Here is a 26,506-nt window from a genome sequence, read left to right as displayed (position 1 = left end):
TCACCCCACTCTGCACTCCAGCTTTAGAAGCTGCTGAAGGTATTTCCACAGCCACCCACAGCTACAGGGAATGATTCCAGTCAAATTCCAAGCTGCTGATCCATAAGTCACATCTTCATCAGGGGGGAGGGAAGGTTAGTATTGTCCCAGCTTCCTTCCAAACCTTTCAGAGAAACACGTGTGTTACAGGCCATGCAAACTGAAAACATACTCAATGATTGGATGTTGACGTAGTTCCATCGATTCCTTCTCTTCAAACTTGCTCAGGAATCCACAGCAGAATCCAACCATTTACCTGCAGAAATAATTAACATGATTTTAGAAAGATTACATTGAATTTCTTTCAAGAACTTTCATTATTCTGTGATTCCCACATTATCAAACTCCCCAAATTATTCTTAAAGGAGAAAACTTTGCAAAGCCTGAAATAAATATTCGACAATAGACTAAAGAACAAGGAGTTCAGGAGGAGGAGACACAGTGGTTTATAGTTGGTGTGTGGGAAGGTGTCTGGCCTCCAGCACTGCTTTACCCAAGTGTCTGAGGCTGTGTCTGTGTCTCTGATCGCCTCCAGAAACTCAGGGTCTAGTCTTGAAGGCAGTAATGGTCACACAGACACATGCTGCAGAGCTGTGCAGATGTATACACATAACACTATACACATCTCAACATCAATCATCGGGCAGAGAAGGGAAACCATCTCATTACACCCAAACATTCAGTCTGAGCAGGTACAATGAGTCAGGATGATCACTCCTGGATGAGGAGAGTTTGTGAATGCACCATAAAGAGCTGTGCATTGGTTGAATGACTGTCGAACCGACCTGACTGCATGGAGAGATTTGCACATGAGCACAGATGTTAAGGTGAATATCTTTGGAGTTTTCTTAGTTAACCCACAGATCGAATTATTACATACATTTCTTCACAAAAGTGGTGATTCCTCTGCTAACTCACTCAATGGAACATCTGAACCCAGGAAAGAAAAGGCAGGAATCATTCAGAGACAGGACAATGAGAGCTTCGGATTCTCATAGAATCCCTACAATGTGGAAGCAGGCCATTCAGCCCATTGAGTCACCATCAATTCTCCGTAGTGTATCCCACCCAATCCATGTATTTCCCATAGCCAATCCACCCAACCTACACATCATTGAACACAGACATGGGGAGAATGTACAAACTCCACCCAGCCAATCACCCCAGGGTGGAACCAAACCCAGGACCCACACAGCTCTGAGGTAGCTGTGCAAACCACTGAGCCACCAAGTCACCCATGTTGCTCCTTACTTCTCTCTTGGCAGGAAAATGTCAACAAATATTATGATGGCACTAAGTTCTGACACCATTTACAAACAAATAATCCCACTCATTTGAACATACACATTCCGAATTTCAACAGCATGGTAAAACATCAAATGGATACCAGTGTCTGATGGAGTGTGTGTGGGTCTCAGTGTGTGATGGAGAGTTTGTGTGGGGGTCTCAGTGTGTGATGGAGTGTGTGTGTGGTTCTCAGTGTCTGATTGAGTGTTTGTGTGGGGGTCTCAGTGTGTGATGGAATGTGTGTGTGGGTCTCAGTGTGTGATTGAGTGTTTGTGTGGGGGTCTCAGTGTGTGATGGAATGTGTGTGTGGGTCTCAGTGTCTGATGGAGTGTTTGTGTGGGGGTCTCAGTGTGTGATAGAGTGTTTGTGTGTGGGTCTCAGTGTGTGATGGAGTGTGTGTGGGTCTCAGTGTGTGATGGAGTGTGTGTGTGCGTCTCAGTGTGTGATGGAGTGTGTGTGGGTCTCAGTGTGTGATGGAGTGTGTGTGGGTCTCAGTGTGTGATGGAGTGTGTGTGTGCGTCTCAGTGTGTGATGGAGTGTGTGTGTGCGTCTCAGTGTGTGATAGAGTGTTTGTGTGTGGGTCTCAGTGTGTGATGGAGTGTGTGTGGGTCTCAGTGTATGATGGAGTGTGTGTGTGTGGGTCTCAGTCTGTGATGGAGATATGTATGGGTCTCAGTGTGTGATTGAGAGTGTGTGTGGGTCTCAGAGTCTGATGGAGTGTGTATGTGTGGTTCTCATTGTCTGATGGAGTGTGTGTGTGTAGTTCTCAGTGTGTGATGGTGTGATGGACTGTATGTGGGTCTCAGTGTGTGATGGAGTGTGTGTGGGTCTCAGTGTGTGATGGAGTGTGTGTCTGTGGGGCTCAGTATGTGATGGAGTGTGTGTTTGTGGGTCTCAGTGTCTGATGGACTGTGTATAGGTCTCAGTGTGTGATTGAGTGTGTGTGTGGGACTCAGTGTCTGATGGAGTGTATCTGTGTGGTTCTCAGTGTCTGATGGAGTGTGTGTGGAGTTCTCAGTGTGTGATGGAGTGTGTGTGTGTGCGTCTCAATGTGTGATGGAGTGTGTGTGGGAGTCTCAGTGTGTGATGGAGTGTGTGTGTGTGGGTCTGAGTGTCTGATGGACTGTGTGTGTGTGGGTCTCAGTGTGTGATGGAGTGTGTGTGTGTGGGTCTCTGTGTCTGCTGGAGAGTGTATGTGTGGCTCTCAGTGTGTGATGGAGTGTGTGTCTGTAGGTCTCAGTGTGTGATGGAGTGTGTGTCTGTGGGTCTCAGTGTGTGATGGAGTGTGTGTGTGGGTCTCAGTGTCTGATGGAGTGTTTGTGTGGGGGTCTCACTGCGTGATAGAGTGTGTGTGTGTGGGTCTTGGTGTGTGATGGAGTGTGTGCGTGGGTCTCAGTGTGTGATTGAGTGTGTGTGTGGGTCTCAGTGTGGAGATGGAGTGTGTGTGTGTGTGGGTCTCAGTGTGTGATGGAGTGTGTGTCTGTGGGGCTCAGTGTGTGATGGAGTGTGTGTGTGTAGGTCTCAGTGTGTGATGGAGTGTGTGTCTGTGGGGCTCAGTGTGTGATGGAGTGTGTCTGTGGGTCTCAGTGTCTGATGGAGAGTTTGTGTGGGGGTCTCAGTTTGTGATGCAGTGTGTGTGTGGGTCGCAGTGTGTGATTGAGTGTGTGTGTGGGTCTCAGTGTGGAGATGGAGTGTGTGTGGGGGGGTCTCAGTGTCTGATAAACTGTGTGTGTGGGTCTCAATGTGTGAGGGAGTGTGTGTGGGGGCCTCAGTGTGTGATGGAGTGTGTGTGTGTGGGTCTCAGTATCTGATGGAGTGTTTGTGTGGGGGTCTCAGTGTGTGATAGAGTGTTTGCGTATGGGTCTCAGTGTGTGATGGAGTGTGTGTGTGTGCATCTCAGAAGTGATGGAGTGTGTGTGTGTGGGTCTCAGTGTCTGATGGACTGTGTGTGTGTAGTTCTCAGTGTGTGATGTTGTGATGGAGTGTATGTGGGTCTCAGTGTGTGATGGAGAGTATGTGTGGTTCTCAGTGTGTGGTGGAGTGTGTGTGTGTGCCTCTCAGTGTGTGATTGAGTGTGTGTGTGGGTCTCAGTGTGGAGATGGAGAGTGTGTGTGTGGGTCTCAGTGTGTGATTGAGTGTGTAAGTGTGGTTCTCAGTGTCTGATGGAGTGTGTGTGTGTGTAGTTCTGTGTGTGATGGAGTGTATGTGCGTCTTAGTGTGTGATGGAGTGTGTGTGTGGGTCTCAGTGTGTGATGGAGTGTGTGGGTCAGTCTCAGTATGTGATGGAGTGTGTGTGTGTGGGTCTCAGTGTGTGATGGAGTGTGTGTGTGGGTCTCAGTGTCTGATGGAGTGTTTGTGTGGGGGTCTCACTGTGTGATAGAGTGTGTGTGTGGGTCTCAGTGTGTGATGGAGTGTGTGTGTGGGTCTCAGTGTGTGATGGAGTGTGTGTGTGGGTCTCAGTGTGTGATTGTGTGTGTGTGTGGTTCTCAGTGTGTGATGGAGTGTGTGTCTGTGCGTCTCAGTGTGTGATTGAGTGTGTGTGTGGGTCTCAGTGTGTGATGGAGTGTGTGTGTGGGTCTCAGTGTGTGATTGTGTGTGTGTGTGGTTCTCAGTGTGTGATGGAGTGTGTGTCTGTGCGTCTCAGTGTGTGATTGAGTGTGTGTGTGGGTCTCAGTGTGTAGATGGAGTGTGTGTGTGTGGGTCTGAGTGTCTGATGGAGTGTGTATGTGTGGTTCTCAGTGTCTGATGGAGTGTCTGTGTGTAGTTCTCAGTGTGTGATGGTGTGATGGAGTGTATGTGGTTCTCAGTGTGTGATGGAGTGTGTGCGTGTGGGTCTCAGTGTGTGATGGAGTGTGTGTGTGGGTCTCAGTGTCTGATGGAGTGTTTGTGTGGGGGTCTCACTGTGTGATAGAGTGTGTGTGTGTGTGGGTCTTGGTGTGTGATGTAGTGTGTGCGTGGGTCTCAGTGTGTGATTGAGTGTGTGTGTGGGTCTCAGTGTGTGATGGAGTGTGTGTGTGGGTCTCAGTGTGTGATTGTGTGTGTGTGTGGTTCTCAGTGTGTGATGGAGTGTGTGTCTGTGCGTCTCAGTGTGTGATTGAGTGTGTGTGTCGGTCTCAGTGTGTGATAGACTGTGTGTCTGTGGGGCTCAGTGTGTGATGGAGTGTGTGTCTGTGGGTCTCAGTGTATGATGGAGTGTGTGTTGGTCTCAGTGTCTGATGGAGAGTTTGTGTGGGGGTCTCAGTGTGTGATGCAGTGTGTGTGTGGGTCGCAGTGTGTGATTGAGTGTGTGTGTGGGTCTCAGTGTGGAGATGGAGTGTGTGTTAGGGGGTCTCAGTGTCTGATAAACTGTGTGTGTGGGTCTCAATGTGTGAGGGAGTGTGTGTGTGGGCCTCAGTGTGTGATGGAGTGTGTGTGTGGGTCTCAGTGTCTGATGGAGTGTTTGTGTGGGGGTCTCAGTGTGTGATGGAGTGTGTGTGTGGGTCTCAGTGTGTGATGGAGTGTCTGTGTGTGTGCGTCTCAGTGTGTGATGGAGTGTGTGTGTGGGTCTCAGTATGTGATGGAGTGTGTGTGTGTGGGTCTCAGTGTGTGATGGACTGTGTGTGTGTAGTTCTCAGTGTGTGATGGAGTGTGTGTGTGAGTCTCAGTGTCTGATGGAGTGTGTGTGTGTAGTTCTCAGTGTGTGATGTTGTGATGGAGTGTATGTGGGTCTCAGTGTGTGATGGAGTGTGTGTGTGAGTCTCAGTGTCTGATGGAGTGTGTGTGTGTAGTTCTCAGTGTGTGATGGTGTGATGGAGTGTATGTGGGTCTCAGTGTGTGATGGAGTGTGTGTGTGGTTCTCAGTGTGTGATGGAGTGTGTGTGTGTAGTTCTCAGTGTGTGATGTTGTGATGGAGTGTATGTGGGTCTCAGTGTGTGATGGAGTGTGTGTGAGTCTCAGTGTGTGATGGAGTGTGTGTGTGGGTCTCAGTGTGTGATGGATTGTGTGTGTGTGGGTCTCAGTGTCTGATGGAGTGTGTGTGTGGGTCTCAGTGTGTGATGGATTGTGTGGATGTGGGTATCAGTGCCTGATGGAGTGTGTGTGTGCGACTCAGTGTGTGATGGAGTGTGTGTTGGTCTCAGTGTCTGATGGAGTGTGTGTGTGGGTCTCAGTGTGTGATGGAGTGTGTGTGTGTGGGTCTCAGTGTGTGATGGAGTGTGTGTGTGTGGGTCTCAGTGTGTGATAGAGTGTGTGTGTGGGTCTCAGTGTGTGATGGAGTGTGTGTTGGTCTCAGTGTGTGATGGAGTGTGTGTGTGGGTCTCAGTGTGTGATGGAGTGTGTGTGTGGGTCTCAGTGTGTGATTGTGTGTGTGTGTGGTTCTCAGTGTGTGATGGAGTGTGTGTCTGTGCGTCTCAGTGTGTGATTGAGTGTGTGTGTGGGTCTCAGTGTGTGATGGAGTGTGTGTGTGGGTCTCAGTGTGTGATTGTGTGTGTGTGTGGTTCTCAGTGTGTGATGGAGTGTGTGTCTGTGCGTCTCAGTGTGTGATTGAGTGTGTGTGTGGGTCTCAGTGTGGAGATGGAGTGTGTGTGTGTGGGTCTCAGTGTCTGATGGAGTGTGTATGTGTGGTTCTCAGTGTCTGATGGAGTGTCTGTGTGTAGTTCTCAGTGTGTGATGGTGTGATGGAGTGTATGTGGTTCTCAGTGTGTGATGGAGTGTGTGCGTGTGGGTCTCAGTGTGTGATGGAGTGTGTGTGTGGATCTCAGTGTCTGATGGAGTGTTTGTGTGGGGGTCTCAGTGTGTGATGGAGTGTGTGTGTGGGTCTCAGTGTCTGATGGAGTGTTTGTGTGGGGGTCTCACTGTGTGATAGAGTGTGTGTGTGTGTGGGTCTTGGTGTGTGATGTAGTGTGTGCGTGGGTCTCAGTGTGTGATTGAGTGTGTGTGTGGGTCTCAGTGTGTGATGGAGTGTGTGTGTGGGTCTCAGTGTGTGATTGTGTGTGTGTGTGGTTCTCAGTGTGTGATGGAGTGTGTGTCTGTGCGTCTCAGTGTGTGATTGAGTGTGTGTGTCGGTCTCAGTGTGTGATAGACTGTGTGTCTGTGGGGCTCAGTGTGTGATGGAGTGTGTGTCTGTGGGTCTCAGTGTATGATGGAGTGTGTGTTGGTCTCAGTGTCTGATGGAGAGTTTGTGTGGGGGTCTCAGTGTGTGATGCAGTGTGTGTGTGGGTCGCAGTGTGTGATTGAGTGTGTGTGTAGGTCTCAGTGTGGAGATGGAGTGTGTGTTAGGGGGTCTCAGTGTCTGATAAACTGTGTGTGTGGGTCTCAATGTGTGAGGGAGTGTGTGTGTGGGCCTCAGTGTGTGATGGAGTGTGTGTGTGGGTCTCAGTGTCTGATGGAGTGTTTGTGTGGGGGTCTCAGTGTGTGATGGAGTGTGTGTGTGGGTCTCAGTGTGTGATGGAGTGTCTGTGTGTGTGCGTCTCAGTGTGTGATGGAGTGTGTGTGTGAGTCTCAGTATGTGATGGAGTGTGTGTGTGTGGGTCTCAGTGTGTGATGGACTGTGTGTGTGTAGTTCTCAGTGTGTGATGGAGTGTGTGTGTGAGTCTCAGTGTCTGATGGAGTGTGTGTGTGTAGTTCTCAGTGTGTGATGTTGTGATGGAGTGTATGTGGGTCTCAGTGTGTGATGGAGTGTGTGTGTGGTTCTCAGTGTGTGATGGAGTGTGTGTGTGTAGTTCTCAGTGTGTGATGTTGTGATGGAGTGTATGTGGGTCTCAGTGTGTGATGGAGTGTGTGTGAGTCTCAGTGTGTGATGGAGTGTGTGTGTGGGTCTCAGTGTGTGATGGATTGTGTGTGTGTGGGTCTCAGTGTCTGATGGAGTGTGTGTGTGGGTCTCAGTGTGTGATGGATTGTGTGTATGTGGGTATCAGTGCCTGATGGAGTGTGTGTGTGCGACTCAGTGTGTGATGGAGTGTGTGTTGGTCTCAGTGTCTGATGGAGTGTGTGTGTGGGTCTCAGTGTGTGATGGAGTGTGTGTGTGTGGGTCTCAGTGTGTGATGGAGTGTGTGTGTGTGGGTCTCAGTGTGTGATAGAGTGTGTGTGTGGGTCTCAGTGTGTGATGGAGTGTGTGTTGGTCTCAGTGTGTGATGGAGTGTGTGTGTGGGTCTCAGTGTGTGATGGAGTGTGTGTGTGGGTCTCAGTGTGTGATGGAGTGTGTGTGTGGGTCTCAGTGTGTGATTGTGTGTGTGTGTGGTTCTCAGTGTGTGATGGAGTGTGTGTCTGTGCGTCTCAGTGTGTGATTGAGTGTGTGTGTGGGTCTCAGTGTGTGATGGAGTGTGTGTGTGGGTCTCAGTGTGTGATTGTGTGTGTGTGTGGTTCTCAGTGTGTGATGGAGTGTGTGTCTGTGCGTCTCAGTGTGTGATTGAGTGTGTGTGTGGGTCTCAGTGTCTGATGGAGTGTGTGTGTGTGGGTCTCAGTGTCTGATGGAGTGTGTATGTGTGGTTCTCAGTGTCTGATGGAGTGTCTGTGTGTAGTTCTCAGTGTGTGATGGTGTGATGGAGTGTATGTGGTTCTCAGTGTGTGATGGAGTGTGTGCGTGTGGGTCTCAGTGTGTGATGGAGTGTGTGCGTGGGTCTCAGTGTGTGATTGAGTGTGTGTGTGGGTCTCAGTGTGTGATGGAGTGTGTGTGTGTGTCTCAGTGTGTGATTGTGTGTGTGTGTGGTTCTCAGTGTGTGATGGAGTGTGTGTCTGTGCGTCTCAGTGTGTGATTGAGTGTGTGTGTCGGTCTCAGTGTGTGATAGACTGTGTGTCTGTGGGGCTCAGTGTGTGATGGAGTGTGTGTCTGTGGGTCTCAGTGTATGATGGAGTGTGTGTTGGTCTCAGTGTCTGATGGAGAGTTTGTGTGGGGGTCTCAGTGTGTGATGCAGTGTGTGTGTGGGTCGCAGTGTGTGATTGAGTGTGTGTGTGGGTCTCAGTGTGGAGATGGAGTGTGTGTTAGGGGGTCTCAGTGTCTGATAAACTGTGTGTGTGGGTCTCAATGTGTGAGGGAGTGTGTGTGTGGGCCTCAGTGTGTGATGGAGTGTGTGTGTGGGTCTCAGTGTCTGATGGAGTGTTTGTGTGGGGGTCTCAGTGTGTGATGGAGTGTGTGTGTGGGTCTCAGTGTGTGATGGAGTGTCTGTGTGTGTGCGTCTCAGTGTGTGATGGAGTGTGTGTGTGAGTCTCAGTATGTGATGGAGTGTGTGTGTGTGGGTCTCAGTGTCTGATGGACTGTGTGTGTGTAGTTCTCAGTGTGTGATGGAGTGTGTGTGTGAGTCTCAGTGTCTGATGGAGTGTGTGTGTGTAGTTCTCAGTGTGTGATGTTGTGATGGAGTGTATGTGGGTCTCAGTGTGTGATGGAGTGTGTGTGTGAGTCTCAGTGTCTGATGGAGTGTGTGTGTGTAGTTCTCAGTGTGTGATGGTGTGATGGAGTGTATGTGGGTCTCAGTGTGTGATGGAGTGTGTGTGTGGTTCTCAGTGTGTGATGGAGTGTGTGTGTGTAGTTCTCAGTGTGTGATGTTGTGATGGAGTGTATGTGGGTCTCAGTGTGTGATGGAGTGTGTGTGAGTCTCAGTGTGTGATGGAGTGTGTGTGTGGGTCTCAGTGTGTGATGGATTGTGTGTGTGTGGGTCTCAGTGTCTGATGGAGTGTGTGTGTGGGTCTCAGTGTGTGATGGATTGTGTGTATGTGGGTATCAGTGCCTGATGGAGTGTGTGTGTGCGACTCAGTGTGTGATGGAGTGTGTGTGTGTGGGTCTCAGTGTGTGATGGAGTGTGTGTGTGTGGGTCTCAGTGTGTGATAGAGTGTGTGTGTGGGTCTCAGTGTGTGATGGAGTGTGTGTTGGTCTCAGTGTGTGATGGAGTGTGTGTGTGGGTCTCAGTGTGTGATGGATTGTGTCTGTGGGTCTCAGTGTGTGATTGAGTGTGTGTGTATGGGTCTCAGTGTGTGATGGAGTGTGTGTGTGTGGGTCTCAGTGTCTGATGGAGTGTGTGTGTGGGTCTCAGTGTGTGATGGAGTGTGTGTGTGTGGGTCTCAGTGTGTGATGGAGTGTGTGTGTGTGGGTCTCAGTGTGTGATAGAGTGTGTGTGTGGGTCTCAGTGTGTGATGGAGTGTGTGTTGGTCTCAGTGTGTGATGGAGTGTGTGTGTGGGTCTCAGTGTGTGATGGATTGTGTCTGTGGGTCTCAGTGTGTGATTGAGTGTGTATGTATGGGTCTCAGTGTGTGATGGAGTGTGTGTGTGTGGGTCTCAGTGTCTGATGGAGTGTGTGTGTGGGTCTCAATGTGTGATGGAGAGTGTGTGTGGGTCTCAGTGTGTGATAGAGTGTGTGTGTGGGTCTCAGTGTGTGATGGAGTGTGTGTGTGTGTGGGTCTCAGTTTGTGATGGAGTGTGGGTGGGTCTCAGTGTCTGAGGGAGTGTGTGTGGGTCTCAGTGTGTGATGGAGTGTGTGTGTGGGGGTCTCAGTGTGTGATGGAGTGGGTGTGTGTGTGTGTCTTAGTGTGTGATGGAGTGGGTGTGTGTGGGTCTCAGTGTGTGATGGAGTGTGTGTTGGTTTCAGTGTGTGATTGAGTGTGTCTCTGGGTCTCAATGTGTGATGGAGTGTGTGTGGGGGTCTCAGTGTGTGATGGAGAGTGTGTGTGCGTCTCAGTGTCTGATGGAGTGTTTGTGTGGGGGTCTCAGTGTTTGATAGAGTGTGTGTGTGTGGGTCTCAGTGTCTCATGGAGTGTTTGTGTGTGTAGTTCTCAGTGTGTGATGGTGTGATGGAGTGTATGTGGGTCTCAGTGTGTGATGGAGTGTGTATGTGTGCGTCTCAGTGTGTGATGGAGTGTGTGTGTGGGTATCAGTGTGTGATGGAGTGTGTGTCTGTGGGGCTCAGTGTGTGATGGAGTGTGTGTTTGTGGGTCTCAGTGTGTGATGGAGTGTGTGTGTGGTTCTCAGTGTGTGATTGAGTGTGTGTGAGGGGGTCTCAGTGTCTGATAAACTCTGTGTGTGGTTCTCAGTGTGTGATTGAGTGTGTGTGTGGGGGTCTCAGTGTCTGATAAACTGTGTGTGGGTCTCAATGTGTGATGGAGTGTGTGTGGGGGTCTCAGTGTGTGATAGAGTGTGTGTGTGTGGGTCTCAGTGTCTGATGGATTGTGAGTGTGTGTGGGTCTCAGTGTGTGATGGAGTGTGTGTGTGTGGGTCTCTGTGTCTGATGGAGTGTATGTGTGTGGTTCTCAGTGTCTGATGGAGTGTGTGTGGGTCTCAGTGTGTGATGGAGTGTGTCTCTGGGTCTCAGTGTGTGATGGAGTGTGTGTGGGTCTCAGTGTCTGATGGAGAGTTTGTGTGGGGGTCTCAGTGTGTGATGGAGTGTGTGTGTGGGTCGCAGTGTGTGATTGAGTGTGTGTGTGGGTCTCAGTGTGGAGATGGAGTGTGTGTGGGGGGGTCACAGTGTCTGATAAACTGTGTGTGTGGGTCTCAATGTGTGAGGGAGTGTGTGTGTGGGCCTCAGTGTGTGATGGAGTGTGTGTGTGGGTCTCAGTGTCTGATGGAGTGTTTGTGTGGGGGTCTCAGTGTGTGATGGAGTGTGTGTGTGGGTCTCAGTGTCTGATGGAGTGTTTGTGTGGGGGTCTCAGTGTGTGATGGAGTGTCTGTGTGTGTGCGTCTCAGTGTGTGATGGAGTGTGTGTGTGAGTCTCAGTATGTGATGGAGTGTGTGTGTGTGGGTCTCAGTGTCTGATGGACTGTGTGTGTGTAGTTCTCAGTGTGTGATGTTGTGATGGAGTGTATGTGGGTCTCAGTGTGTGATGGAGTGTGTGTGTGGGTCTCAGTGTGTGATGGAGTGTGTGTGTGGGTCTCAGTGTGTGATGGAGTGTGTGTGTGGGTCTCAGTGTGTGATTGTGTGTGTGTGTGGTTCTCAGTGTGTGATGGAGTGTGTGTCTGTGCGTCTCAGTGTGTGATTGAGTGTGTGTGTGGGTCTCAGTGTGTGATGGAGTGTGTGTGTGGGTCTCAGTGTGTGATTGTGTGTGTGTGTGGTTCTCAGTGTGTGATGGAGTGTGTGTCTGTGTGTCTCAGTGTGTGATTGAGTGTGTGTGTGGGTCTCAGTGTCTGATGGAGTGTGTGTGTGTGGGTCTCAGTGTCTGATGGAGTGTGTATGTGTGGTTCTCAGTGTCTGATGGAGTGTCTGTGTGTAGTTCTCAGTGTGTGATGGTGTGATGGAGTGTATGTGGTTCTCAGTGTGTGATGGAGTGTGTGCGTGTGGGTCTCAGTGTGTGATGGAGTGTGTGCGTGGGTCTCAGTGTGTGATTGAGTGTGTGTGTGGGTCTCAGTGTGTGATGGAGTGTGTGTGTGTGTCTCAGTGTGTGATTGTGTGTGTGTGTGGTTCTCAGTGTGTGATGGAGTGTGTGTCTGTGCGTCTCAGTGTGTGATTGAGTGTGTGTGTCGGTCTCAGTGTGTGATAGACTGTGTGTCTGTGGGGCTCAGTGTGTGATGGAGTGTGTGTCTGTGGGTCTCAGTGTATGATGGAGTGTGTGTTGGTCTCAGTGTCTGATGGAGAGTTTGTGTGGGGGTCTCAGTGTGTGATGCAGTGTGTGTGTGGGTCGCAGTGTGTGATTGAGTGTGTGTGTGGGTCTCAGTGTGGAGATGGAGTGTGTGTTAGGGGGTCTCAGTGTCTGATAAACTGTGTGTGTGGGTCTCAATGTGTGAGGGAGTGTGTGTGTGGGCCTCAGTGTGTGATGGAGTGTGTGTGTGGGTCTCAGTGTCTGATGGAGTGTTTGTGTGGGGGTCTCAGTGTGTGATGGAGTGTGTGTGTGGGTCTCAGTGTGTGATGGAGTGTCTGTGTGTGTGCGTCTCAGTGTGTGATGGAGTGTGTGTGTGAGTCTCAGTATGTGATGGAGTGTGTGTGTGTGGGTCTCAGTGTCTGATGGACTGTGTGTGTGTAGTTCTCAGTGTGTGATGGAGTGTGTGTGTGAGTCTCAGTGTCTGATGGAGTGTGTGTGTGTAGTTCTCAGTGTGTGATGTTGTGATGGAGTGTATGTGGGTCTCAGTGTGTGATGGAGTGTGTGTGTGAGTCTCAGTGTCTGATGGAGTGTGTGTGTGTAGTTCTCAGTGTGTGATGGTGTGATGGAGTGTATGTGGGTCTCAGTGTGTGATGGAGTGTGTGTGTGGTTCTCAGTGTGTGATGGAGTGTGTGTGTGTAGTTCTCAGTGTGTGATGTTGTGATGGAGTGTATGTGGGTCTCAGTGTGTGATGGAGTGTGTGTGAGTCTCAGTGTGTGATGGAGTGTGTGTGTGGGTCTCAGTGTGTGATGGATTGTGTGTGTGTGGGTCTCAGTGTCTGATGGAGTGTGTGTGTGGGTCTCAGTGTGTGATGGATTGTGTGTATGTGGGTATCAGTGCCTGATGGAGTGTGTGTGTGCGACTCAGTGTGTGATGGAGTGTGTGTGTGTGGGTCTCAGTGTGTGATGGAGTGTGTGTGTGTGGGTCTCAGTGTGTGATAGAGTGTGTGTGTGGGTCTCAGTGTGTGATGGAGTGTGTGTTGGTCTCAGTGTGTGATGGAGTGTGTGTGTGGGTCTCAGTGTGTGATGGATTGTGTCTGTGGGTCTCAGTGTGTGATTGAGTGTGTGTGTATGGGTCTCAGTGTGTGATGGAGTGTGTGTGTGTGGGTCTCAGTGTCTGATGGAGTGTGTGTGTGGGTCTCAGTGTGTGATGGAGTGTGTGTGTGTGGGTCTCAGTGTGTGATGGAGTGTGTGTGTGTGGGTCTCAGTGTGTGATAGAGTGTGTGTGTGGGTCTCAGTGTGTGATGGAGTGTGTGTTGGTCTCAGTGTGTGATGGAGTGTGTGTGTGGGTCTCAGTGTGTGATGGATTGTGTCTGTGGGTCTCAGTGTGTGATTGAGTGTGTGTGTATGGGTCTCAGTGTGTGATGGAGTGTGTGTGTGTGGGTCTCAGTGTCTGATGGAGTGTGTGTGTGGGTCTCAATGTGTGATGGAGAGTGTGTGTGGGTCTCAGTGTGTGATAGAGTGTGTGTGTGGGTCTCAGTGTGTGATGGAGTGTGTGTGTGTGTGGGTCTCAGTTTGTGATGGAGTGTGGGTGGGTCTCAGTGTCTGAGGGAGTGTGTGTGGGTCTCAGTGTGTGATGGAGTGTGTGTGTGGGGGTCTCAGTGTGTGATGGAGTGGGTGTGTGTGTGTGTCTTAGTGTGTGATGGAGTGGGTGTGTGTGGGTCTCAGTGTGTGATGGAGTGTGTGTTGGTTTCAGTGTGTGATTGAGTGTGTCTCTGGGTCTCAATGTGTGATGGAGTGTGTGTGGGGGTCTCAGTGTGTGATGGAGAGTGTGTGTGCGTCTCAGTGTCTGATGGAGTGTGTGTGTGGGGGTCTCAGTGTTTGATAGAGTGTGTGTGTGTGGGTCTCAGTGTCTCATGGAGTGTTTGTGTGTGTAGTTCTCAGTGTGTGATGGTGTGATGGAGTGTATGTGGGTCTCAGTGTGTGATGGAGTGTGTATGTGTGCGTCTCAGTGTGTGATGGAGTGTGTGTGTGGGTATCAGTGTGTGATGGAGTGTGTGTCTGTGGGGCTCAGTGTGTGATGGAGTGTGTGTTTGTGGGTCTCAGTGTGTGATGGAGTGTGTGTGTGGTTCTCAGTGTGTGATTGAGTGTGTGTGAGGGGGTCTCAGTGTCTGATAAACTCTGTGTGTGGTTCTCAGTGTGTGATTGAGTGTGTGTGTGGGGGTCTCAGTGTCTGATAAACTGTGTGTGGGTCTCAATGTGTGATGGAGTGTGTGTGGGGGTCTCAGTGTGTGATAGAGTGTGTGTGTGTGGGTCTCAGTGTCTGATGGATTGTGAGTGTGTGTGGGTCTCAGTGTGTGATGGAGTGTGTGTGTGTGGGTCTCTGTGTCTGATGGAGTGTATGTGTGTGGTTCTCAGTGTCTGATGGAGTGTGTGTGGGTCTCAGTGTGTGATGGAGTGTGTCTCTGGGTCTCAGTGTGTGATGGAGTGTGTGTGGGTCTCAGTGTCTGATGGAGAGTTTGTGTGGGGGTCTCAGTGTGTGATGGAGTGTGTGTGTGGGTCGCAGTGTGTGATTGAGTGTGTGTGTGGGTCTCAGTGTGGAGATGGAGTGTGTGTGGGGGGGTCACAGTGTCTGATAAACTGTGTGTGTGGGTCTCAATGTGTGAGGGAGTGTGTGTGTGGGCCTCAGTGTGTGATGGAGTGTGTGTGTGGGTCTCAGTGTCTGATGGAGTGTTTGTGTGGGGGTCTCAGTGTGTGATGGAGTGTGTGTGTGGGTCTCAGTGTCTGATGGAGTGTTTGTGTGGGGGTCTCAGTGTGTGATGGAGTGTCTGTGTGTGTGCGTCTCAGTGTGTGATGGAGTGTGTGTGTGAGTCTCAGTATGTGATGGAGTGTGTGTGTGTGGGTCTCAGTGTCTGATGGACTGTGTGTGTGTAGTTCTCAGTGTGTGATGTTGTGATGGAGTGTATGTGGGTCTCAGTGTGTGATGGAGTGTGTGTGTGGTTCTCAGTGTGTGATGGAGTGTGTGTGTGAGTCTCAGTGTGTGATGGATTGTGTGTGTGTGGGTCTCAGTGTCTGATGGAGTGTGTGTGGGTCTCAGTGTGTGATGGATTGTGAGTGTGTGTGGGTCTCAGTGTGTGATGGAGTGTGTGTGTGTGGGTCTCTGTGTCTGATGGATTGTGAGTGTGTGTGGGTCTCAGTGTGTGATGGAGTGTGTGTGTGTGGGTCTCTGTGTCTGATGGAGTGTATGTGTGTGGGTCTCAGTGTCTGATGGAGTGTGTCTGCGGGTCTCAGTGTGTGATGGAGTGTGTGTGGGTCTCAGTGTCTGATGGAGAGTTTGTGTGGGGGTCTCAGTGTGTGATGCAGTGTGTGTGTGGGTCGCAGTGTGTGATTGAGTGTATGTGTGGGTCTCAGTGTCTGATGGAGTGTTTGTGTGGGGGTCTCAGTGTGTGATGGAGTGTGTGTGTGGGTCTCAGTGTATGATGGAGTGTCTGTGTGTGTGCGTCTCAGTGTGTGATGGAGTGTGTGTGTGAGTCTCAGTATGTGATGGAGTGTGTGTGTGTGGGTCTCAGTGTCTGATGGACTGTGTGTGTGTGGGTCTCAGTGTGTGATGGAGTGTCTGTGTGTGTGCGTCTCAGTGTGTGATGGAGTGTGTGTGTGAGTCTCAGTATGTGATGGAGTGTGTGTGTGGGTCTCAGTGTCTGATGGATTGTGAGTGTGTGTGGGTCTCAGTGTGTGATGGAGTGTGTGTGTGTGGGTCTCTGTGTCTGATGGAGTGTATGTATGTGGTTCTCTGTGTCTGATGGAGTGTGTGTGGGTCTCAGTGTGTGATGGAGTGTGTGTGTGGTTCTCAGTGCCTGATGGAGTGTGTGTGTGCGACTCAGTGTGTGATGGAGTGTGTGTTGGTCTCAGTGTCTGATGGAGTGTGTGTGTGTGTGTCTCAGTGTGTGATGGAGTGTGTGTGTGTGGGTCTCAGTGTGTGATGGAGTGTGTGTGTGTGGGTCTCAATGTCTGATGGAGTGTGTGTGTGGGTCTCAGTGTGTGATAGAGTGTGTGTGTGTGTGGGTCTCAGTATCTGATGGAGTGTGTGTGTGGGTCTCAGTGTGTGATGGAGTGTGTGTGTGGGTCTCAGTGTGTGATGGAGTGTGTGTGTGTGTGGGTCTCAGTTTGTGATGGAGTGTGGGTGGGTCTCAGTGTCTGAGGGAGTGTGTGTGGGTCAGAGTGTTTGATGGAGTGTGTGTATGGGGGGTCTCAGTGTGTGATGGAGTGGGTGTGTGTGGGTCTTAGTGTGTGATGGAGTGGGTGTGTGTGGGTCTCAGTGTGTGATGGAGTGTGTGTGTGGGTCTCAATGTGTGATGGAGTGTGTGTAGGGGTCTCAGTGTGTGATGGAGAGTGTGTGTGCGTCTCAGTGTCTGATGGAGTGTTTGTGTGGGGGTCTCAGTGTTTGATAGAGTGTGTGTGTGTGGGTCTCAGTGTCTCATGGAGTGTTTGTGTGTGTAGTTCTCAGTGTGTGATGGTGTGATGGAGTGTATGTGGGTCTCAGTGTGTGATGGAGTGTGTATGTGGGTATCAGTGTGTGATGGAGTGTGTGTGTGGGTATCAGTGTGTGATGGAGTGTGTGTCTGTGGGGCTCAGTGTGTGATGGAGTGTGTGTTTGTGGGTCTCAGTGTGTGATGGAGTGTGTGTGTGGTTCTCAGTGTGTGATTGAGTGTGTGTGTGGGGGTCTCAGTGTCTGATAAACTCTGTGTGTGGTTCTCAGTGTGTGATTGAGTGTGTGTGTGGGGGTCTCAGTGTCTGATAAACTGTGTGTGGGTCTCAATGTGTGATGGAGTGTGTGTGGGGGTCTCAGTGTGTGATAGAGTGTGTGTGTGTGGGTCTCAGTGTCTGATGGATTGTGAGTGTGTGTGGGTCTCAGTGTGTGATGGAGTGTGTGTGTGTGGGTCTCTGTGTCTGATGGAGTGTATGTGTGTGGTTCTCAGTGTCTGATGGAGTGTGTGTGGGTCTCAGTGTGTGATGGAGTGTGTGTGTGGGTCTCAGTGTGTGATTTAGTGTGTCTGTGGGTCTCAGTGTGTGATGTAGTGTGTGTGGGTCTCAGTGTCTGATGGAGAGTTTGTGTGGGGGTCTCAGTGTGTGATGCAGTGTGTGTGTGGGTCGCAGTGTGTGATTGAGTGTGTGTGTGGGTCTCAGTGTGGAGATGGAGTGTGTGTGGGGGGGGTCTCAGTGTCTGATAAACTGTGTGTGTGGGTCTCAATGTGTGAGGGAGTGTGTGTGTGGGCCTCAGTGTGTGATGGAGTGTGTGTGTGGGTCTCAGTGTCTGATGGAGTGTTTGTGTGGGGGTCTCAGTGTGTGATGGAGTGTGTGTGTGGGTCTCAGTGTGTGATGGAGTGTCTGTGTGTGTGCGTCTCAGTGTGTGATGGAGTGTGTGTGTGAGTCTCAGTATGTGATGCAGTGTGTGTGGGTCTCAGTGTGTGATGGAGTGTGTGTGTGTGGGTCTCAGTGTGTGATGGAGTGTGTGTGTGTAGTTCTCAGTGTGTGATGTTGTGATGGAGTGTGTGTGTGGTTCTCAGTGTGTGATGAAGTGTGTGTGTGAGTCTCAGTGTGTGATGGAGTGTGTATGTGGGTCTTAGTGTGTGATGGAGTGTGTATGTGGGTCTTAGTGTGTGATGGAGTGTGTGTGTGGGTCTCAGTGTGTGATGGAGAGTGTGTATGGGTCTCAGTGTGTGATGGAGTGTGTGTGTGGGGGTCTCAGTGTGTGATGGAGTGTGTGTCTGTGGGTCTCAGTGTGTGATGGAGTGTGTGTGTGTGGGTCTTAGTGTGTGATGGAGTGGGTGTTGGTTTCAGTGTGTGATTGAGTGTGTCTCTGGGTCTCAATGTGTGATGGAGTGTGTGTGGGGGTCTCAGTGTGTGATGGAGAGTGTGTGTGGGTCTCAGTGTCTGATGGAGTGTGTGTGTGTGGGTCTCAGTGTCTGATGGAGTGTTTGTGTGTGTAGTTCTCACTGTGTGATGGTGTGATGGAGTGTATGTGGGTCTCAGTGTGTGATGGAGTGTGTATGTGTGCGTCTCAGTGTGTGATGGAGTGTGTGTGTGGGTATCAATGTGTGATGGAGTGTGTGTCTGTGGGTCTCAGTGTGGAGATGGAGTGTGTGTGGGGGGGTCTCAGTGTCTGATAAACTGTGTGTGTGGGTCTCAATGTGTGAGGGAGTGTGTGTGGGGGCCTCAGTGTGTGATGGAGTGTGTGTGTGGGTCTCAGTGTCTGATGGAGTGTTTGTGTGGGGGTCTCAGTGTGTGATGGAGTGTGTGTGTGGGTCTCAGTGTGTGATGGAGTGTCTGTGTGTGTGCGTCTCAGTATGTGATGGAGTGTGTGTGTGTGGGTCTCAGTGTCTGATGGAGTGTGTGTGTGTGGGTCTCAGTGTCTGATGGAGTGTGTGTGTGGATCTCAGTGTGTGATGGATTGTGTGTGTGTGGGTATCATTGCCTGATGGAGTGTGTGTGTGCGACTCAGTGTGTGATGGAGTGTGTGTGGGTCTCAGTGTGTGATGGAGTGTGTGTGTGTGGGTCTCAGTGTGTGATGGAGTGTGTGTTGGTCTCAGTGTGTGATGGAGTGTGTGTGTGGGTCTCAGTGTGTGATGGATTGTGTCTGTGGGTCTCAGTGTGTGATTGAGTGTGTGTGTGTGGGTCTCAGTGTGTGATGGAGTTTGTGTGTGTGGGTCTCAGTGTCTGATGGAGTGTGTGTGTGGGTCTCAATGTGTGATGGAGAGTGTGTGTGGGTCTCAGTGTGTGATAGAGTGTGTGTGTGGGTCTCAGTTTGTGATGGAGTGTGGGTGGGTCTCAGTGTGTGATGGAGTCTGTGTCTGTGGGTCTCAGTGTGTGATGGAGTGTGTGTGTGGGGGTCTCAGTGTGTGATGGAGTGGGTGTGTGTGGGTCTTAGTGTGTGATGGAGTGGGTGTGTGTGGGTCTCAGTGTGTGATGGAGAGTGTGTGTGCGTCTCAGTGTCTGATGGAGTGTTTGTGCGTGGGTCTCAGTGTTTGATAGAGTGTGTGTGTGTGGGTCTCAGTGTCTCATGGAGTGTTTGTGTGTGTAGTTCTCAGTGTGTGATGGTGTGATGGAGTGTATGTGGGTCTCAGTGTGTGATGGAGTGTGTATGTGTGCGTCTCAGTGTGTGATGGAGTGTGTGTGTGGATATCAGTGTGTGATGGAGTGTGTGTCTGTGGGGCTCAGTGTGTGATGGAGTGTGTGTTTGTGGGTCTCAGTGTGTGATGGAGTGTGTGTATGGTTCTCAGTGTGTGATTGAGTGTGTGTGAGGGGGTCTCAGTGTCTGATAAACTCTGTGTGTGGTTCTTAGTGTGTGATTGAGTGTGTGTGTGGGGGTCTCAGTGTCTGATAAACTGTGTGTGGGTCTCAATGTGTGATGGAGTGTGTGTGGGGGTCTCAGTGTGTGATAGAGTGTGTGTGTGTGGGTCTCAGTGTCTGATGGAGTTTGTGTGTGGGTCTCAATGTGTGATGGAGAGTGTGTGTGGGTCTCAGTGTGTGATAGAGTGTGTGTGTGGGTCTCAGTGTGTGATGGAGTGTGTGTGTGTGTGGGTCTCAGTTTGTGATGGAGTGTGGGTGGGTCTCAGTGTCTGAGGGAGTGTGTGTGGGTCTCAGTGTGTGATGGAGTGTGTGTGTGGGGGTTTCAGTGTGTGATGGAGTGGGTGTGTGTGGGTCTTAGTGTGTGATGGAGTGGGTGTGTGTGGGTCTCAGTGTGTGATGGAGAGTGTGTGTGCGTCTCAGTGTCTGATGGAGTGTATGTGTGGGGGTCTCAGTGTTTGATAGAGTGTGTGTGTGTGGGTCTCAGTGTCTCATGGAGTGTTTGTGTGTGTAGTTCTCAGTGTGTGATGGTGTGATGGAGTGTATGTGGGTCTCAGTGTGTGATGGAGTGTGTGTCTGTGGGGCTCAGTGTGTGATGGAGTGTGTGTTTGTGGGTCTCAGTGTGTGATGGAGTGTGTGTATGGTTCTCAGTGTGTGATTGAGTGTGTGTGTGGGGGTCTCAGTGTCTGATAAACTCTGTGTGTGGTTCTCAGTGTGTGATTGAGTGTGTGTGTGGGGGTCTCAGTGTCTGATAAACTGTGTGTGGGTCTCAATGTGTGATGGAGTGTGTGTGTGTGCGTCTCAGTGTGTGATGGAGTGTGTGTGTGGGTATCAGTGTGTGATGGAGTGTGTGTCTGTGGGGCTCAGTGTGTGATGGAGTGTGTGTTTGTGGGTCTCAGTGTGTGATGGAGTGTGTGTATGGTTCTCAGTGTGTGATTGAGTGTGTGTGTGGGGGTCTCAGTGTCTGATAAACTCTGTGTGTGGTTCTCAGTGTGTGATTGAGTGTGTGTGTGGGGGTCTCAGTGTCTGATAAACTGTGTGGGGGTCTCAGTGTGTGATAGAGTGTGTGTGTGTGGGTCTCAGTGTGTGATGGAGAGTGTGTGTGGGTCTCAGTGTGTGATAGAGTGTGTGTGTGGGTCTCAGTGTGTGATGGAGTGTGTGTGTGTGTGGGTCTCAGTTTGTGATGGAGTGTGGGTGGGTCTCAGTGTCTGAGGGAGTGTGTGTGGGTCTCAGTGTGTGATGGAGTGTGTGTGTGGGGGTCTCAGTGTGTGATGGAGTGGGTGTGTGTGTGTGTCTTAGTGTGTGATGGAGTGGGTGTGTGTGGGTCTCAGTGTGTGATGGAGTGTGTGTTGGTTTCAGTGTGTAATTGAGTGTGTCTCTGGGTCTCAATGTGTGATGGAGTGTGTGTGGGGGTCTCAGTGTGTGATGGAGAGTGTGTGTGCGTCTCAGTGTCTGATGGAGTGTTTGTGTGGGGGTCTCAGTGTTTGATAGAGTGTGTGTGTGTGGGTCTCAGTGTCTCATGGAGTGTTTGTGTGTGTAGTTCTCAGTGTGTGATGGTGTGATGGAGTGTATGTGGGTCTCAGTGTGTGATGGAGTGTGTATGTGTGCGTCTCAGTGTGTGATGGAGTGTGTGTGTGGGTATCAGTGTGTGATGGAGTGTGTGTCTGTGGGGCTCAGTGTGTGATGGAGTGTGTGTTTGTGGGTCTCAGTGTGTGATGGAGTGTGTGTGTGGTTCTCAGTGTGTGATTGAGTGTGTGTGGGGGGGTCTCAGTGTCTGATAAACTCTGTGTGTGGTTCTCAGTGTGTGATTGAGTGTGTGTGTGGGGGTCTCAGTGTCTGATAAACTGTGTGTGGGTCTCAATGTGTGATGGAGTGTGTGTGGGGGTCTCAGTGTGTGATAGAGTGTGTGTGTGTGGGTCTCAGTGTCTGATGGATTGTGAGTGTGTGTGGGTCTCAGTGTGTGATGGAGTGTGTGTGTGTGGGTCTCTGTGTCTGATGGAGTGTATGTGTGTGGTTCTCAGTGTCTGATGGAGTGTGTGTGGGTCTCAGTGTGTGATGGAGTGTGTCTCTGGGTCTCAGTGTGTGATGGAGTGTGTGTGGGTCTCAGTGTCTGATGGAGAGTTTGTGTGGGGGTCTCAGTGTGTGATGGAGTGTGTGTGTGGGTCGCAGTGTGTGATTGAGTGTGTGTGTGGGTCTCAGTGTGGAGATGGAGTGTGTGTGGGGGGGTCACAGTGTCTGATAAACTGTGTGTGTGGGTCTCAATGTGTGAGGGAGTGTGTGTGTGGGCCTCAGTGTGTGATGGAGTGTGTGTGTGGGTCTCAGTGTCTGATGGAGTGTTTGTGTGGGGGTCTCAGTGTGTGATGGAGTGTGTGTGTGGGTCTCAGTGTCTGATGGAGTGTTTGTGTGGGGTCTCAGTGTGTGATGGAGTGTCTGTGTGTGTGCGTCTCAGTGTGTGATGGAGTGTGTGTGTGAGTCTCAGTATGTGATGGAGTGTGTGTGTGTGGGTCTCAGTGTCTGATGGACTGTGTGTGTGTAGTTCTCAGTGTGTGATGTTGTGATGGAGTGTACGTGGGTCTCAGTGTGTGATGGAGTGTGTGTGTGGTTCTCAGTGTGTGATGGAGTGTGTGTGTGAGTCTCAGTGTGTGATGGATTGTGTGTGTGTGGGTCTCAGTGTCTGATGGAGTGTGTGTGTGGGTCTCAGTGTGTGATGGATTGTGAGTGTGTGTGGGTCTCAGTGTGTGATGGAGTGTGTGTGTGTGGGTCTCTGTGTCTGATGGATTGTGAGTGTGTGTGGGTCTCAGTGTGTGATGGAGTGTGTGTGTGTGGGTCTCTGTGTCTGATGGAGTGTATGTGTGTGGTTCTCAGTGTCTGATGGAGTGTGTCTGCGGGTCTCAGTGTGTGATGGAGTGTGTGTGGGTCTCAGTGTCTGATGGAGAGTTTGTGTGGGGGTCTCAGTGTGTGATGCAGTGTGTGTGTGGGTCGCAGTGTGTGATTGAGTGTATGTGTGGGTCTCAGTGTCTGATGGAGTGTTTGTGTGGGGGTCTCAGTGTGTGATGGAGTGTGTGTGTGGGTCTCAGTGTGTGATGGAGTGTCTGTGTGTGTGCGTCTCAGTGTGTGATGGAGTGTGTGTGTGAGTCTCAGTATGTGATGGAGTGTGTGTGTGTGGGTCTCAGTGTCTGATGGACTGTGTGTGTGTGGGTCTCAGTGTGTGATGGAGTGTCTGTGTGTGTGCGTCTCAGTGTGTGATGGAGTGTGTGTGTGAGTCTCAGTATGTGATGGAGTGTGTGTGTGGGTCTCAGTGTCTGATGGATTGTGAGTGTGTGTGGGTCTCAGTGTTTGATGGAGTGTGTGTGTGTGGGTCTCTGTGTCTGATGGAGTGTATGTATGTGGTTCTCTGTGTCTGATGGAGTGTGTGTGGGTCTCAGTGTGTGATGGAGTGTGTGTTGGTCTCAGTGTCTGATGGAGTGTGTGTGTGTGTGTCTCAGTGTGTGATGGAGTGTGTGTGTGTGGGTCTCAGTGTGTGATGGAGTGTGTGTGTGTGGGTCTCAATGTCTGATGGAGTGTGTGTGTGGGTCTCAGTGTGTGATAGAGTGTGTGTGTGTGTGGGTCTCAGTATCTGATGGAGTGTGTGTGTGGGTCTCAGTGTGTGATGGAGTGTGTGTGTGGGTCTCAGTGTGTGATGGAGTGTGTGTGTGTGTGGGTCTCAGTTTGTGATGGAGTGTGGGTGGGTCTCAGTGTCTGAGGGAGTGTGTGTGGGTCTCAGTGTGTGATGGAGTGTGTGTGTGGGGGGTCTCAGTGTGTGATGGAGTGGGTGTGTGTGGGTCTTAGTGTGTGATGGAGTGGGTGTGTGTGGGTCTCAGTGTGTGATGGAGTGTGTGTGTGGGTCTCAATGTGTGATGGAGTGTGTGTAGGGGTCTCAGTGTGTGATGGAGAGTGTGTGTGCGTCTCAGTGTCTGATGGAGTGTTTGTGTGGGGGTCTCAGTGTTTGATAGAGTGTGTGTGTGTGGGTCTCAGTGTCTCATGGAGTGTTTGTGTGTGTAGTTCTCAGTGTGTGATGGTGTGATGGAGTGTATGTGGGTCTCAGTGTGTGATGGAGTGTGTATGTGGGTATCAGTGTGTGATGGAGTGTGTGTGTGGGTATCAGTGTGTGATGGAGTGTGTGTCTGTGGGGCTCAGTGTGTGATGGAGTGTGTGTTTGTGGGTCTCAGTGTGTGATGGAGTGTGTGTGTGGTTCTCAGTGTGTGATTGAGTGTGTGTGTGGGGGTCTCAGTGTCTGATAAACTCTGTGTGTGGTTCTCAGTGTGTGATTGAGTGTGTGTGTGGGGGTCTCAGTGTCTGATAAACTGTGTGTGGGTCTCAATGTGTGATGGAGTGTGTGTGGGGGTCTCAGTGTGTGATAGAGTGTGTGTGTGTGGGTCTCAGTGTCTGATGGATTGTGAGTGTGTGTGGGTCTCAGTGTGTGATGGAGTGTGTGTGTGTGGGTCTCTGTGTCTGATGGAGTGTATGTGTGTGGTTCTCAGTGTCTGATGGAGTGTGTGTGGGTCTCAGTGTGTGATGGAGTGTGTGTGTGGGTCTCAGTGTGTGATGGAGTGTGTCTGTGGGTCTCAGTGTGTGATGTAGTGTGTGTGGGTCTCAGTGTCTGATGGAGAGTTTGTGTGGGGGTCTCAGTGTGTGATGCAGTGTGTGTGTGGGTCGCAGTGTGTGATTGAGTGTGTGTGTGGGTCTCAGTGTGGAGATGGAGTGTGTGTGGGGGGGGTCTCAGTGTCTGATAAACTGTGTGTGTGGGTCTCAATGTGTGAGGGAGTGTGTGTGTGGGCCTCAGTGTGTGATGGAGTGTGTGTGTGGGTCTCAGTGTCTGATGGAGTGTTTGTGTGGGGGTCTCAGTGTGTGATGGAGTGTGTGTGTGGGTCTCAGTGTGTGATGGAGTGTCTGTGTGTGTGCGTCTCAGTGTGTGATGGAGTGTGTGTGTGAGTCTCAGTATGTGATGCAGTGTGTGTGGGTCTCAGTGTGTGATGGAGTGTGTGTGTGTGGGTCTCAGTGTGTGATGGAGTGTGTGTGTGTAGTTCTCAGTGTGTGATGTTGTGATGGAGTGTGTGTGTGGTTCTCAGTGTGTGATGGAGTGTGTGTGTGAGTCTCAGTGTGTGATGGAGTGTGTATGTGGGTCTTAGTGTGTGATGGAGTGTGTATGTGGGTCTTAGTGTGTGATGGAGTGTGTGTGTGGGTCTCAGTGTGTGATGGAGTGTGTGTGTGGGTCTCAATGTGTGATGGAGAGTGTGTATGGGTCTCAGTGTGTGATGGAGTGTGTGTGTGGGGGTCTCAGTGTGTGATGGAGTGTGTGTCTGTGGGTCTCAGTGTGTGATGGAGTGTGTGTGTGTGGGTCTTAGTGTGTGATGGAGTGGGTGTTGGTTTCAGTGTGTGATTGAGTGTGTCTCTGGGTCTCAATGTGTGATGGAGTGTGTGTGGGGGTCTCAGTGTGTGATGGAGAGTGTGTGTGGGTCTCAGTGTCTGATGGAGTGTGTGTGTGTGGGTCTCAGTGTCTGATGGAGTGTTTGTGTGTGTAGTTCTCACTGTGTGATGGTGTGATGGAGTGTATGTGGGTCTCAGTGTGTGATGGAGTGTGTATGTGTGCGTCTCAGTGTGTGATGGAGTGTGTGTGTGGGTATCAATGTGTGATGGAGTGTGTGTCTGTGGGTCTCAGTGTGGAGATGGAGTGTGTGTGGGGGGGTCTCAGTGTCTGATAAACTGTGTGTGTGGGTCTCAATGTGTGAGGGAGTGTGTGTGGGGGCCTCAGTGTGTGATGGAGTGTGTGTGTGGGTCTCAGTGTCTGATGGAGTGTTTGTGTGGGGGTCTCAGTGTGTGATGGAGTGTGTGTGTGGGTCTCAGTGTGTGATGGAGTGTCTGTGTGTGTGCGTCTCAGTATGTGATGGAGTGTGTGTGTGTGGGTCTCAGTGTCTGATGGAGTGTGTGTGTGTGGGTCTCAGTGTCTGATGGAGTGTGTGTGTGGATCTCAGTGTGTGATGGATTGTGTGTGTGTGGGTATCAGTGCCTGATGGAGTGTGTGTGTGCGACTCAGTGTGTGATGGAGTGTGTGTGGGTCTCAGTGTGTGATGGAGTGTGTGTGTGTGGGTCTCAGTGTGTGATGGAGTGTGTGTTGGTCTCAGTGTGTGATGGAGTGTGTGTGTGGGTCTCAGTGTGTGATGGATTGTGTCTGTGGGTCTCAGTGTGTGATTGAGTGTGTGTGTGTGGGTCTCAGTGTGTGATGGAGTTTGTGTGTGTGGGTCTCAGTGTCTGATGGAGTGTGTGTGTGGGTCTCAATGTGTGATGGAGAGTGTGTGTGGGTCTCAGTGTGTGATAGAGTGTGTGTGTGGGTCTCAGTTTGTGATGGAGTGTGGGTGGGTCTCAGTGTGTGATGGAGTCTGTGTCTGTGGGTCTCAGTGTGTGATGGAGTGTGTGTGTGGGGGTCTCAGTGTGTGATGGAGTGGGTGTGTGTGGGTCTTAGTGTGTGATGGAGTGGGTGTGTGTGGGTCTCAGTGTGTGATGGAGAGTGTGTGTGCGTCTCAGTGTCTGATGGAGTGTTTGTGCGTGGGTCTCAGTGTTTGATAGAGTGTGTGTGTGTGGGTCTCAGTGTCTCATGGAGTGTTTGTGTGTGTAGTTCTCAGTGTGTGATGGTGTGATGGAGTGTATGTGGGTCTCAGTGTGTGATGGAGTGTGTATGTGTGCGTCTCAGTGTGTGATGGAGTGTGTGTGTGGATATCAGTGTGTGATGGAGTGTGTGTCTGTGGGGCTCAGTGTGTGATGGAGTGTGTGTTTGTGGGTCTCAGTGTGTGATGGAGTGTGTGTATGGTTCTCAGTGTGTGATTTAGTGTGTGTGTGGGGGTCTCAGTGTCTGATAAACTCTGTGTGTGGTTCTCAGTGTGTGATTGAGTGTGTGTGTGGGGGTCTCAGTGTCTGATAAACTGTGTGTGGGTCTCAATGTGTGATGGAGTGTGTGTGGGGGTCTCAGTGTGTGATAGAGTGTGTGTGTGTGGGTCTCAGTGTCTGATGGAGTTTGTGTGTGGGTCTCAATGTGTGATGGAGAGTGTGTGTGGGTCTCAGTGTGTGATAGAGTGTGTGTGTGGGTCTCAGTGTGTGATGGAGTGTGTGTGTGTGTGGGTCTCAGTTTGTGATGGAGTGTGGGTGGGTCTCAGTGTCTGAGGGAGTGTGTGTGGGTCTCAGTGTGTGATGGAGTGTGTGTGTGGGGGTCTCAGTGTGTGATGGAGTGGGTGTGTGTGGGTCTTAGTGTGTGATGGAGTGGGTGTGTGTGGGTCTCAGTGTGTGATGGAGAGTGTGTGTGCGTCTCAGTGTCTGATGGAGTGTATGTGTGGG

This window comes from Chiloscyllium plagiosum, unplaced genomic scaffold (assembly GCF_037043375.1).
Source record: "Chiloscyllium plagiosum isolate Xiang-an unplaced genomic scaffold, Cpla_swu_hap1 HiC_scaffold_19, whole genome shotgun sequence".
Taxonomy (NCBI): Eukaryota; Metazoa; Chordata; class Chondrichthyes; order Orectolobiformes; family Hemiscylliidae; genus Chiloscyllium; species Chiloscyllium plagiosum.
This window is presented reverse-complemented; position numbering follows the sequence as displayed.